Below are 14,158 nucleotides of genomic sequence, written 5' to 3'. Positions count from 1 at the left end.
ACCCCCGCCCTGAGGAACAGAGATCTGTCCTTGCGGGCCTTTCTCTGGCCTCTTCTGGACACAGGAAAGGCCCCGGAGGTGTCGTCAGAGGTCACAGATATTCCCGCCCTTCTCAGCCCTCCTCCTGCCTTTGAGAGCCTGGAGTGTGGGGGTCCCTGCTCAGATCACTGCAGCCCTGCGCAGGAACACTGTTAGCACTTCAGATTTTGAGTGACAAATCACAAAAACAGATGGAGGACATATTCAGAGGAACAGGAAAGAAGGGGGTGGACCTACAGTGCTCCTGTCTAGCTCCTGCCCCAGCAGCAGCATGGATTTTCCCCTTGAGAAGGAGCTGTGGGGGGTGGGGGGGCGGCTAACCTGGTCCAGGCAGAGCCCCCAGCCCCGACAAGGATTGCCCCTCCCCCAAAAGCACTGTAAACAGAAAGGCAAGTTGTCCTGCAGTAAGATCCAGAGGGAGCAGAGACGGAGCGGCGGAGCCGGTGGGCGGCCACCGCCTGGCGGTGTAGACGAGGGTCCGGCATGAGTCAAGGCAAGCGGGACGCTGAGGCACAGGTGGAGGGAGAGCCCGGAGAGCGTGGGCCCTGGGGCCCCCAGACTGCAAAAATGAAACCCCTGACTCGCAGCAGGGGGCAGAGTGGACAGGCTGGTGCTGAGAACATTCCGGAACTACTGAAATTCCCATCCGTCGGGGGCATCTGGGCGGCGCCATCCACGGAGCATCCGACTCTTGGTGCCGGCTCCAGGGGTGACGTCAGCATCCTGAGACGGAGCCCCACAACAGGCTCCACACTCGGCTGGGAGTCTGCTTGTCCCTCTCCCTCTGACCCTCCTCCACTAGCCTGTGCGTGTGTACTCTCTAAAATAAATAAATAATAAAATTTAGATAAATAAATAAGATCTTTATTAAAAAGCTCCATCAGCCAACCAAGAGAAAAGAGAAAACAACTGTAGGGGGCACCCAGGGCTCAGTCAGTGAAGCGTCTGCCTTCGGCTCAGGTCATGGCCCAGGAGTCCTGGGATCGAGTCCTACCTTGGGCTCCCTGCTCAGCGGGAAGCCTGCTTCTCCCTCGGCCTCTGGGCTCGTCCCCTCTCTCTCAAATAAATAAAATCTTAAACAGGGAGAGAGAGAGAAAGAAAACAACAGCACAAAACACTACCTGCGTGAATCCTATTTCCGAAGCCTCCAGAAGCCTGACTGGGGAAAGGAGAGGGGCGGCGCTCTCGTGATGCTGCCCAGGGATCAGGCAGGAGCCTGGTTTCCACCGGTCCCGGGGAGGTCAGAGCCACCACTGCCTTGCTGGGAGCTGAGTGCTTTCCGCTTTTCTTCTGGACAGTATCCAGAAAGTGTGAAAGGTATCGGTGACTGAACAACAGAGTGTGTGTGAAGTTTTAAAATATCTTGAGAGAAATACATGCAATTCGTAAAATTTGCCAGACAATAACAGTATTCGGGAAAGGAAGGAGGGAGGAAGGAAAGGACAGGAGAGAGTGAGGGAGGGAGGAAAAAAGGGAGTGAAGGGAGGGGAGGAAGACAGGAAGGAAGAAAGACTCTCTACCTGGGAAGACTGGTGAACCGTGAACGACAATGACGTCTGCGGCGCAAAGGGCACCGCTCAGTGTCTGGAGCTGACAGAACCCTGCAGTTAGAGATTGTTGTCAGGGATGTTGTCAGGGACGTTGTCCCTGAGTGAGGGACGAGGAACCGCATACAAAACCGGGGTCTCTCTGAAAACGCCGCGGAGCTGAAGGGCGTAACTGCGGTGTGAAGAAACTGAACCAGAGCAGGTGGGACTCTCCTAAGTCCGGGACCAGAGAAGAGGTAGGGTCTGTGGGACTCTTACAAGATTTTAACTACTATACATTTTTCAAGGACTGATTTATAACACATTCAGAGAGAAAACCCACAATGAAACTACACTGAGTAAAGAGAAGACAAAGTTTGAATTTGAGCAAATCTAGACAGAAAATACCAGAATGAGCCCAGTGTTAGCCAGCAGAAGCAGAGCCCAGACACAGTGACGCGCAGAGCTCGGAGAACGGCCGACCTCACACCAGAGGCCTCCAAGTCCTCAGAAAGTTTTCACTCACTTTTCACAAAGCGAAATGGAAGTTCTGGCTAAGTGGTTTGTCCTGCTGACCGGGTGGCAGGTTATGTGAGAGATAAGAGGAGGCAAATGAGGCTGTCTCTTGCTCAAAACTCTTCGCTAATAATCAGAATAGACACCATTTCCAATCCAAACTGAGTAATAAGATGCCAGCCACACAAGACGAAAAAAACTGGAACACGACCCTTGTTTACTCTCTGATAAAAACCCGCTGAAAAAAGGAATGCAAGATCTTGTAGCGCGAAGAGTCGAGCTTTGGCATGAGCTCTCGTTGCAGAAATACACGACTCCACAAAGCGGAGTGTTTGAGGAAGAGCAGCAATGATAGCGAATGAGCCCAAGGCTCCTTAGCAACAAAGGAAGCGAGAACTTACAGACAGAACTCAAGAAACCGAGGAAGGTGTGTGGAAGAAGGGGAGGAAGGCCTGCGGAAGCCAACTATGCATCGGTAGGGACTCTGGTGTCGCCGTGCAAGAGAAAGCTCACGACTGCCAGCCTCCCTGCTCGCTCCTCCCACAGCAAGAACTCTTCCTGGAGAAAAGACGCAGGCGTGAGGGGTAAATTCATACCGGGAAGGCAGACGAAGACAACGCTTCATGCTAAACCAAGTAGTGCACACATGCCTGCACACACACACATCCACACACTGCATACAGAGACATGCGTGCGCACACGCATGCACACACACACGGCATGCACAGACACATGTGCACACACACGTGAACACACTGCATGCACAGGCACACGTGCACACACGTGCGCGCGCACTGCGTGCACAGACACTTGCACAGACACACATGCACTGGGCTCTTCATCTCCAGAAATACACACTTTTGCTTATGAAGCTCCCCCTTTTCTTATATTCTTTAAATTGAGGCAAAATCCATACAACGCAAATTCAGCCCTGTTGAAGTGAACGATTCAATGATATTTGGTACATTCGCAAGCTGGGCCAGCCCCTCTCCTGTCTGGCTCCCAGACATTTCTCTACCCCCCAAGGAAAACCACAGCCTCCCCTGCTCCCCTCCCTCCCTGGAACCACCCATCTGCTCTCTGCTTTTAGGGATTTACCTATTCTGGATATTTCCTGTGCATGGAACCCTACGACGAGGGGCCTTGTGCATCTGGTTTCTTCTGCTGGTCTCACGCCCACACTGAAACTTCAGGAGCAGAGAGGAAGGACACCCATTCTCTGCCCAGCAGAAGCCCGGCTCCAGGCCCTCAGAGATCCTCTTCCTACTGGCCTACTGCCGCACCTACTGGGTGGGCTACTTGTTAAAGGGTAATTAATGGGCTCCAGAAATGCTCCAGGCAACTTTAGTTTTCTGTTTTTATTCACATTCCTTCAGGTATTTTAAATTTTATGACGTTGCTCCGAGTGTGACAAAAAGTAGCAGAGTTGTTTTATTTGCAAAATCATAAGGTAAAAGGAAAGTAAGTTATACTAAAGAGATTTTTAAAAAGATTTTATTTATTTGAGGGGCACATGGGTGGCTCAGTGGTTTAAGCCTCTGCCTTCAGCTCAGGTCATGATCTCAGGGTCCTGGGATCGAGCCCCACATCGTGCTCTCTGCTCAGTGGGAAGCCTGCTTCCCCCTTTCTCTGCCTGCCTCTCTGCCTACTTGCGGTCTCTGTCAAATAAATAAATAAAAATCTTAAAAAAAAAAGATTTTATTTATTTGAGATAGAGAGATAGTAAAAGAGGGAACACAAGCAGGGGGAGCAGAAGAGGGAGAAGCAGGTTCCCCACTGAGCAGACAGCCCGATGTGGGGCTCGATTCCAGGACCCTGAGATCATGACCTGAACTGAAGGCAGAGGCTTAACCCACTGAGCCACCCAGGTGCCCCTAAAGAGAATTTTTTTTAAGTTTATTTGTTTTTTAGTAACATCTACACTCAGCATGGGGCTTGAACTCACAACCCTGAGATCAAGAGTCACGTGATCTTCCAACGGAGGCAGCCAGGTGCCCCAGGAAAGTTTAATTAGCAAGTGTTTATTAACTGGTTACCAAGTCCCCAAGACTCTCTATTCTTACGGGTTTCTCTCTCTTCCTTCCACACACCTCTCCTGGGGTCCCCACACTCTGACTAGAATGAGCACCCCAGCCTCCCAGGGAGGCGAACACCTGCGTCGGTCCCCCAGCCGGATTGTTTCCATGGCTTTTCCTCATTAGGACTGGGCCTTGATTAATGGGTCACATGAAGAAACTTCATGTTGTTTTCCTCAGATTTTCGGTTTTGTTCCCAAGGCAAGTGGGGGACACAGACAGGAGCCCACTGACAGGCTAGGAGGTTACCTGAGGGGAGAAGGGGCCGGTGGCCAAAAGCCAAGCCAGAGCTCCAGAGTTTCTGCCGAGACACGTGGGAAGGCTGATGTCTCGTAAGCGCTGTGTTCGCAAGGAGCAGGGCCAACTTCGTACTCCACACAGAATGCTGCTGTTCTACCGTCTGTGCTCCTGGGGGCGGCTTTGGAGAGGGGCTGAAGCCCCCCAGGAGGGGCACGGTGCGGAGTGCAAACCAGACACGAGGCTGGTCAAGGGGAGGTGTGGGGCTACCTTTCTGGGGACTCATGAAAGTATGCAGTACAAGCTCTTCAGGTGCTCGTGATGCGGGAAGCAGAGGCAGAAAACACTAAATTTCCTTACTACCTGCAGCCCACTGACAAGTCCTTGACATGGGCAGAGTGGCGGTCCTCTAGGGACGCAGCTGCCTCGGTGTTCATGCTTTGCTAAGGGCAAAAGGCAATCCGAGCCCAAGCCCCCCACCCCCCCACCAGAATCCTGTAAGTCTACTTTAACATATAAAAATTCCTTTGGAAACTTCCTGTATCTCTCAACCCCCAGATACACACCGGCCGTCATCCCCAAGCATATGGCCCACCGATAGACATCTGAAGGGTCTCGTGCCTGAGGTTTTTTTAGGCGGTAGTAAATGACCTTTTCCCAACAACAGCTAGCCTGGTCCTGGGAACCTTGCTTCCAAAATTCCTTTGAGACTTACCTTACCCTAACCCCTCTCCTAGCTTGGAAGTGTGTAACGGGCCACTCCTTATGACCCCAGGCAGTTCTTTCTGCCTGCAGGTCCTGCCCCATACTTTAATAAGATCACCTTTTTGCACCAAAGTTGTCTCAAGAATTCTTGCTTGGCTGTTGTCCTTGATTCCTAATGTTCCTTCCTGCGTCCTACGGTGTCTGAACGTGGAGCTTTGAGTCCAGGATATCACACGGACTCATATGGACTCGGAGCCGCGGCACGAACTCGGCATGTACTTTCTCTCCTCTTCCTTCCCCTCCTTTCCGGGGCCCTTCAAAGAGCTCTGTCTTACCAGGAAGCTTTCCTGTCCATTGCTCAGGCTGTAATCCTCTAGCCCGTGGCTACTCTACAGGGAGGAGAAGGTCTGCCTTTTGGCTGGAAGTATCCCCTAGCCGGAATGGTAAAAACCCAGAAACGTCAAGCCCTCTCTTTGTTGCTGTTCTTATACACAGTTGTCTGCTTGGCACGGGACAGCCGCCTAAGTCACAAGGACAGCTGCCAGTCTTAAGACTCCCGTGTGACGCTTCCTCCTGACTGATCTAATGTGATCCCCTCCACACCCCTCATCTAGCGGCTTCTGCCCGAGGGACCTCCACTGGCCAGGCGAAACCAGTACCCGATGGAATTAAACCCAGCTGGGGACTGTTTTCCAGGGAAGTTGGCTGTAAGGACCACGTGTGTTGCTGTGTCACTTAAAACCATGATGGATTTCCATCTTTGCTGTTTTCCTTTACTGTTTCCCTAACTGCTTAAATCACAAAATCAGGTCATTTCCCCTTGTAAGACTTTTCTAGTGTTCTCCCTGATTCGTTAGTGGCAGGTTCTTCAAGGCAAGGTAAAATAAGGTGTGACCTTCATGGCATGACCCTCAAGGCTCGGCATTTCAGTCCATATACTGGCACAGTCTAGAATGTGACGGGGAAGTGGGGGGAGGGCAGGCCTCCCTCCCGCAGGGGCCTTCATGAGCAGCGGTGGTCACAGCAACTTTGTTCAGGGGGACGCCTTGGGCCGCTCGGAAGAACCTCGGTACGGGAGTGGGGGGGGGTCTTGCAGGTAACGGACCTCCTCTTTTCCTCAGTTCCCACGGCTCCCCTTGGGGTGCCCTTTAAACCCACTGGAAACAATTCGGATTGCAAAATTTAGGAAAGGACAGAGCTGCTGTAACCCTGCGTGGCCTCGGTGGGATCTGTCAGTGAGAGCCCCTCTCTAGGGTGTCGTTGCTGCTCTACACAAGGACCCCAACCTGAGGGCGTCTTGCAGACGGTGTCTGCTCAGTGCGGTGGCTGGTGAACTCCCTCCCAACACGTGGGAGGATAATTATCTAAACAGGCTTCCTCCCAGTAGACCCACGTTGCTGGAGGACACACAGGCCGTCCCTAGCAAAGGGGACTCCGTCTCACTGCTCTCCTCATACATGTGGGGGCTTCTCCCTCATTTCCCGGGTTAATGGCTGTAATTGCAGCCAGCTGTGGTCAGTCTACCTCCGGATGGGGACTCTAGGGAATATTCCCAAGCAGTTGCCGAAACTCCCTTTGCTTCAGGGAGATTCCCCGTCCCAAGATGGACGGCCTAGTCCCCCTTGCTGGCGGGAAAACACGATATCTGCTCCTTCACTGGAGGTCATGAGCGCTAGAACCAGGAACCTCCTCCACCTTCCTCCGCTTGGCCTCTTCTGTCTCCCCCCCACCTCCTCCTGTTTGGGCACCGGCTTGGGTGTGGCCTGACTGGCTCCTGGACCATCCTCCACACCCCAGGCACCATGGCGCCTGCTCCCCTCACCATCAAGGAGCACCCCCTGGGCCCCACTCCACCCACTCCAGATTTCCCCGCCAGGGTGTCGGGTAGAAAATGATCCTGGGGAGGACCCAGGAGCAACATAATTCAGTATTTGAACTAAGTTAAGTTTGTTGTTTTAATTGAGATAGATGTGTCTTTAATGTTATCAGCGCTAAACATGGAACTTAAGTCTACCGAGGTTTATTGAAGGTCAAAGAGAAGCTCGTGTTATCTCTGTAGCAGTTTGTTAGCAAAAAGATGACTTAAAATGATAGTTAATCTTGTTAAAACTTATTAATCAAGTGTTCATGGGTAATTGTTAACAGAGTTTTCAAAGTCTTTGGTAACCTGAAACTTCAAAGCTTTGCTTGGATGATAAATGGGATGAAATTTGTTGCACAAGTAAGTCTTTTCCAAGTAGGATACAGTGCAAAGCATTGGTTACTGGATGTAGGTTTGTGCCTTCGACTTCTTACTGCACAGAAACCAAGAATATTTGGGTCTGTTGGTATGCTTTGTGCTTAATCGGTTCATAAATTTGCCACGTAAATAATTCTGGTTTAACAGTTCACAACTGGTTACTACTTAGTTTTTACTGGAGACTAAGATTTTCAAAGAATGCAAAATTCTACTAAATGTAATTAAGACTGATGGAAATAAGGGAAACAACTTTGTATGTACAAAAGAAGGAGACATGTAAGAAAGATATAAGAAATGGGAATGCATTTTTGTTGAAAGTAAAAGAAGGTGATTTTGTCCTAAATAATGGCTTGGGACAAAATCTGAATGCAAAGCAAGTTGGAGAAGGCTTGTGAAGGGAAATCCTTGGAAAGGAATTTTAGGTTTGGTCAGGATGGACTAAGATTGAAATGAATGGATTTGGGGGTGCCTGGGTGGCTCAGTCTTTAAGCCTCTGCCTTCAGCTCAGGTCATGATCCCGGGATCCTGGGATCGAGCCCCGCATCGGGCTCCCTGCTCAGTGGGGAGCCTGCTTCCCTTCCTCTCTCTGCCTGCTTGTGATCTCTCTGTCAAATAAGTAAATAAAATCTTTTTTAAAAAGATATCTATGACTTACAGAACCATAACAAAGTATTCATTTGTGAACAAATTGAAGCATTTAACTTCTCTCTCTCCCGAGCCCTCTGAAATTCAAAAGGTCTCAATAAGTATTCTCTGTTCATGGCAATCATAGTCATTTGCATAAGTTCACTAAGAATCTGTTCTCCCTTGTAATGGGACGTCAGTGGAAACATGGGTCATTTTACCAAGGCTTTGACTGGAATGCCGTATTTGAGAGACGTGCATAGACTCAGAAATGACCAAACAGCTTTAAGGAACTAAAGTTGACTTTATGAAACCTGGGGCCATAAAGCCCCTTGGAACTGTTGGCCTGGTACCTGTTTCCAGAGTCCCCAGCAGCCTCACCAGGTGAGTCAAGAATGTCACTTCCTGGCAGGTGCAGGACCTCCCAGGTACTGTCCTGGGGACCTTGTGGAGAGGAATCCGCCACATCTACAGGTACGGCAGGCATGTCTGACGGCAAGTACGGGGCTTGGCTCCCGGCCCGGAGAGGCTACTGAAAGTTCAACTAGAGATTCCTTACAAAAAGTTCCAGCAAAGCAGATTCTAAAAGATCTATAGGATCACTCACCGTTCTTGCTGAGCTTATGGAAATGATTAGGCCAAGTTTGTTAAAACTGCACTTGTTTTTAAAATAAATTAGTCCTGAATTGGCTATCTCATCAATAACACATTTGTGGATGTTAAATTCCAGATCTGATGCTCTGTAAATGTTTGTTGTTTGCCTAAGCTAGACAGCTTGAGGTAAAGCTCAGAGGAGCTGGCACGGTTGCTCATGCACAAACCGTCTCCCTGCTCGTTGTTCTGTGGGGAGAATGGCAGGACCCCATGGGCATATGATTATTTGAACAACGGGAATTGGGATAGATTCCCCAACAGCCGTACAAGTCAGTGATTGCCGCGACCAGTGCTTTGTGCTGGGAAGACAAAATTGCTCCGTAGAAGCTAGAGCGCACCCCACTCTACGGGGCCAGCTACGGTCTTGTGGAGATAATGGACGACCCCACTCTCTTTATGACTGGATAGGGTGACGCACTTGGGGATGCCCTTGTCTCTTGAGACAAGTTTTCTCCCAGTTGCCTGTGATTCACTGTAATTAGGATCCTGCTGACGCAGGGCCTCAAACGCAGAGGGCTTCTCGGTGGTGTCATCCCTTAGTCACACTGATCGCCGCCTCTACTGGGATGCAGCGGCAAGCAAAGGCTTGAGCCAAGCACACAGCAGTCTCCCTGGCAGGAGACTCCAGGCTCACTCTGCGATGGTCCATGGCTGCAATGACTTCACATCACGTTCATGTCTTAGAGACAAAGGCCACCGACAGATGATGTAGGTGCGCTTATTAAATACCTGGCTATGCTTACAGATACGCCGGAATAATGCTTGACCCCTGTCGGATGTGAGACCAGCTACGCTCATGCCTGAGCCTGACCGTCGTCCTTCCACAGAGCATAACTCTTCAGAGGCTACTTACTGATCTTGCTTATGCTTGTCAACGAGATTTAAAAGGTGCCCCTACTGAAAATACAGATGACAGTCGGTTTACTGATGGCGATAGTGTCCTGAAAAAAGGAATAAGAAAAGCTGGGTGTGCGCTGGTGCTCACTCATGCTTTGCAATTCCCAAAGCCTTAAAAATTAGTATTTCTGGGTCCCTGGGTGGCTCAGTTGGTTAAGCGACTGCCTTCGGCTCAGGTCATGATCCCAGAGGCCTGGGAACGAGTCCCGCATCGGGCTCCCAGCTCCACGGGGAGTCTGCTTCTCCCTTTGACCTTCTCCTCGCTCTTACTCTCTCTCTCTCAAATAAATAAAATGTTTTTAAAAAGTAAAAAATATATATATATTTCTGCTGATTCCAAATATGTCTTCCCAGTTCTGCATGCTCATGGAGCAATTTGGAAGAAAGGGGGACTTTCATCAAGCCATGATTCCCCGATCAAATGTGGGCCCAAAATTATTACTCTTCCTACGGCGGCACACCTACCTAAGGAGGCAGCTGTCAAGGACATCAGGGATATGACCTTAGAATCTGAAGGAAACAATTCACTAGACTGTGCATCCAAGGAGGCAGCAAAAAATAAACAAAGTCTTTTACTGGCCAGTAAAGTCCACAAGTCCAGCCTATTCAGACCAAGAGAGACAGAGGACTGGCTTGTGAATAACGAAGGAAAAATCTTTATACCCAAGAATGACCAGTGGAAGGTGATACAGGCTTTACACCAGGCTACTTATTCGGGTAAAAAGGCCGCAGAGGTGGCAAAAAGTTCACTAAGAGAAATTGTCCCTAGATTTGGACTCCCTTGGTCCCTACAAAGTGACAACGGACTGTCTTTCGTGACACATTCAAAACACGGACCTCCAAAACTGAATAGCCCTTGGCATCTCAACTGGAGTTAAAGGGTCCAGAATTAGATGCTGGTCTCCTAACAGGACCTAGTGGCTATGCAGCTCTAACTCGTGCCATGGCTTCCCCCAGGCTGGAGAGACCACTGGACTCTGGGTTCTCCCTGGGTGCACCGACACATTATTAAAACCATGACCAACCCGGCCAACCTTCCAGATTTACAACAATGGTGGACATGTTCTGTGTCTCATTGGTCTGAGCACCTAACATCCCTCTTTGTTCCCTCTTTGGGATTGGAAGGAGGCACATGGAAGCACTTAATAAGTACACGGTCAAAGCCCTAAGTGAAACTCAAAATACCATCTGTCTACTAAACACCGAAGTAACAGGAATGCTCAAAGCAGTTTCATGAAATAGAACGGTGTTAGATGTGCTACCTGCTACACAAGGTGGGACGAGTGTGATCCTAAAAACAAAATACGATGCGCACCATGTTCCGATGGTCACAGAGTGTTTCCGGGTTTCTGACATGGATACTCAAATCGGCGCTTTAAAAGACCCATCTCTGTCCCTTAACAACTGGTGAAACTCCTGGACCAGAACAGGATTTTTGTCGACTGTCAAAGGGCTCTGTGCCGGCTTCTTGATCTTTCTGTTACACTAACCGGTTTGGCTATTTTCTCCCGTCTCTCGTCCATTATCTCCACAAGACCATAGCTGGCCCCGTAGAGTGGGGTGCGCTTCCAGGTGCTGAGACGCCTTCGCCGACACAACTTCCAGCTGATGGGTGATCGTATGTGGAAGAGCCACACGTGCGGTCTCTCCTGGATTCAGGTGCCTCTGCCTTTCGTAACTCCCCTCTCTATACGGACCGACTGACCGATGGGGACCCATCTCCATGCCCCTACTCAGCAGGAAGATGAGACCGTCCACCCGCAGCAACCTTGATGATCTAAGGGTCGACATTGTTCAGGGAGGAATGATGCAGGAAAGAAACGCAGAAGAAAAATGATTAAATTTCCTCTTACCTACAGCCCCTTGACGAGTCCCTGATACAGGCAGAGTGACCCTCCTCTAGGGATTCAGCTGCCTCGATGCTGACACCTCGCTGAGGGCAAAAGGCAATCTTAGCCCAACCCCCAGAATCCTGTGAGCCTACTTTAACACATAAAAATTCTTTTGCAAACTAACTTTATCTCTAAATCCCCAACATACGTGTTGGTAATCACCTCCCAAGCATATGGTCCATTGATACACATCTATCTGAAGGGCCTCATGACGAAGGTTTTACTAGAGGCAATAAACGACCTTTTCCCAACACCGGCAAGCCCCAAGGTCCTGCAAATCTGCTTCCCAAATTCCTTAGAGACTTATGCCCTTGTAACCCTCCCAACTTGCAAGTATATAGTGGGCCCCTCCTCAGGACCCCAGTACAGCGCTTTCTGTCCATGGGTCCTGTCCCCGTGCTTTAATAAAATCTCCTTTTTGCACCAAAAAATGGCTCAAGAATTCTTTCTTGGCCATCATCTTCAAACCCCAACGTTCTTTCCAACATCACTTGTAACCTTGGAGAGGATGCTGGGAAGAGGGCAGAGCAGGGAGCACCAGGAATCTCTCCCCACCTGGGCAACGGCTGCACGGGCAGACCGTCTGATGGGACTCTTTGGGGACCATGGGGTCTGCCGAAGCCTGCCACTGTCCAGGGGAAGTCGTCAGTTTGGGTCTCTCCGAGCTCTCAGCACGGTCGCAGCCACCCAGCCACGCCGCAGGCAGCTGTGCACGTGTTTCTGGAACAGCCTGCAGACGCCAGGTGGGCAAGGACCTGTCCTCCCAGTAGCAGGGTCTACGCTCTGACACTGACGGTGGCTTCCCATCACACAGGTGCCGACACCGAGCCTGGCGGCCATCGCTGCCGCCCCTCCAGCTCCAGCTCTAGCGACACCAAGGGCATTGAAAGGGCAAGGGCCCCCTTGGCCCCCTTTTGGGAGCCACACATTAGGACGTTCAGAAACAGCTGCATGGGTGGGAATTAGGAAGGGACTGTGCGTGCCCACGGAAAGGCTCAGACAAGACCCGAGGAGACAGCAGCTTACGCCTCAGGCTGGTTCTCGGCACAGAGACAGCCCGCCGACAATCCAAAGAACTTCGACAGCAAAAGAGCAAACCCTGGGGAAGGGGGAGAATCCGATTTCCAGAGTCACCACATTATAAGACTTGAACGTCCAGTGGTCGGTCAGCCAAAAAATCACAAGACACACAAGGCGACAGGAGAGTCTGGCCCACTGAAAGGAAAAAGAGAATTCAACAGAGTCAGTCCCTGAAAAAGGCCTGAGTCAGATCTACTAGACAGGCTTTAGAGCAACCGTCTTCTTCTTCTTCTTCTTCTTCTTCTTCTTCTTCTTTTTTTTTTTTTTTTAAAGAGAGAGACAGAGAGTGAGGAAACACAAGCAGAGGCAGTGGGAGAGGGAGAAGCAGGCTTCCCGCTGAGCAGGGAGCCTGGTGTGGGGCTCGATCCCAGCACCCTGAGATTACGAACTGAGCCAAAGGCAGATGCTTAACGACTGAGCCACCCAGGCATCCCCTTGGAGCAACTGTCTTAAAGACACTGAAAGAAGGGTGCCTGGGGGGGCTCAGTCAGTGAAGCGTCTGCCTTTGGCTCAGGTCATGGTCCTGGGGTCCTGGGATCAAGCCCCATGTCAGGCTCCCTGCTCAGTGGGAAGCCTGCTTCTCCCTCTCCCACTACCCTTCCTGTGTTCCCTCTCTCGCTGTGTCTCTCTCTGTCAAGTAAATAAATAAAATCTTTTAAAAAGTTAAAATAAAATTATGAAAACACTGCAACTATTTTAGAATAAAAAGCAAAAAATTCTATACTCAAATCTGTGTACCCAAGTCTATACCCCCAAAGAACCCTTCTTTTCTTACATATTTTTAATAGATATTTTACTTATTTATTTATTTAAGGGGCAGAGGGAGGGAGAATCTCAAGCAGACCCCCCACTGACTCAACCGACTGTACCACCCAGGAAGCTGAAGCTGGCAAAATGTACTGCAAAGAACAATCGTGGTAAAATATATATAATGTCAAATGTTACTATTTTCACCATCTTTAAGCGCTCCATTAACAGGAAGGACAGTCACACTGCTGGGCGGCCATCACCACCGTCTGTCTCCAGAACTTCATCTTCCCAAACCGAAATGCAGTCCGGAGTGAGCGTCAGCTCCCATTTCTCCCTCTTGCTGGCCCCTGGCACCCGCCACTCTGCTTTCTGTCTGTCAGAATGGGAACAGTCTGTGTGCCTCACAGAAAGGGACACCCATGGTGCCGAGCCCTGTGGTGACTGCTCCTTTCATTGAGCATAACGCCCTCTGGGTTCACCCACGTGGCACCTGTGTCAGAGTTCCCTTCCTTTTCAGGGCTGCATAAGATTCCCAGGTGTGTCTCACATTTTCTGTATCCACTCATCCGTCCATGGACACATGGGCTGCTTCCTTGTCCAGCTGTTGAATAACACTGCTATGAACACGGGTGTACAGATACTCTTCCAAGTCCCTGATTTCACTTTTGGGGGTAGATGCCCAGAGGTGCAATTGCTGATTAATATGGTGATTCTAGTTTTCATCTTTTGAGGACCTGCTGTCCAATTTTAAGTTTTCACCAGCAACACACGAGAGTTCCAATTTCTCCACGTCCTCCCTGACATGTGCCGTTTCTGTCTTTGCTAATAGCCATCATAATGAATGTGAAATGGACCTCACTGGGGTTTCGATTTGCATCTCCCTCTGACCAGGAACGTGGAGCATCTTTTCACACGCACATCTTT

The sequence above is a fragment of the Enhydra lutris genome, unplaced genomic scaffold (assembly GCF_002288905.1).
Source record: "Enhydra lutris kenyoni isolate GAN:26980312 unplaced genomic scaffold, ASM228890v2 scaffoldscaffold36, whole genome shotgun sequence".
NCBI lineage: Eukaryota > Metazoa > Chordata > Mammalia > Carnivora > Mustelidae > Enhydra > Enhydra lutris.
This window is presented reverse-complemented; position numbering follows the sequence as displayed.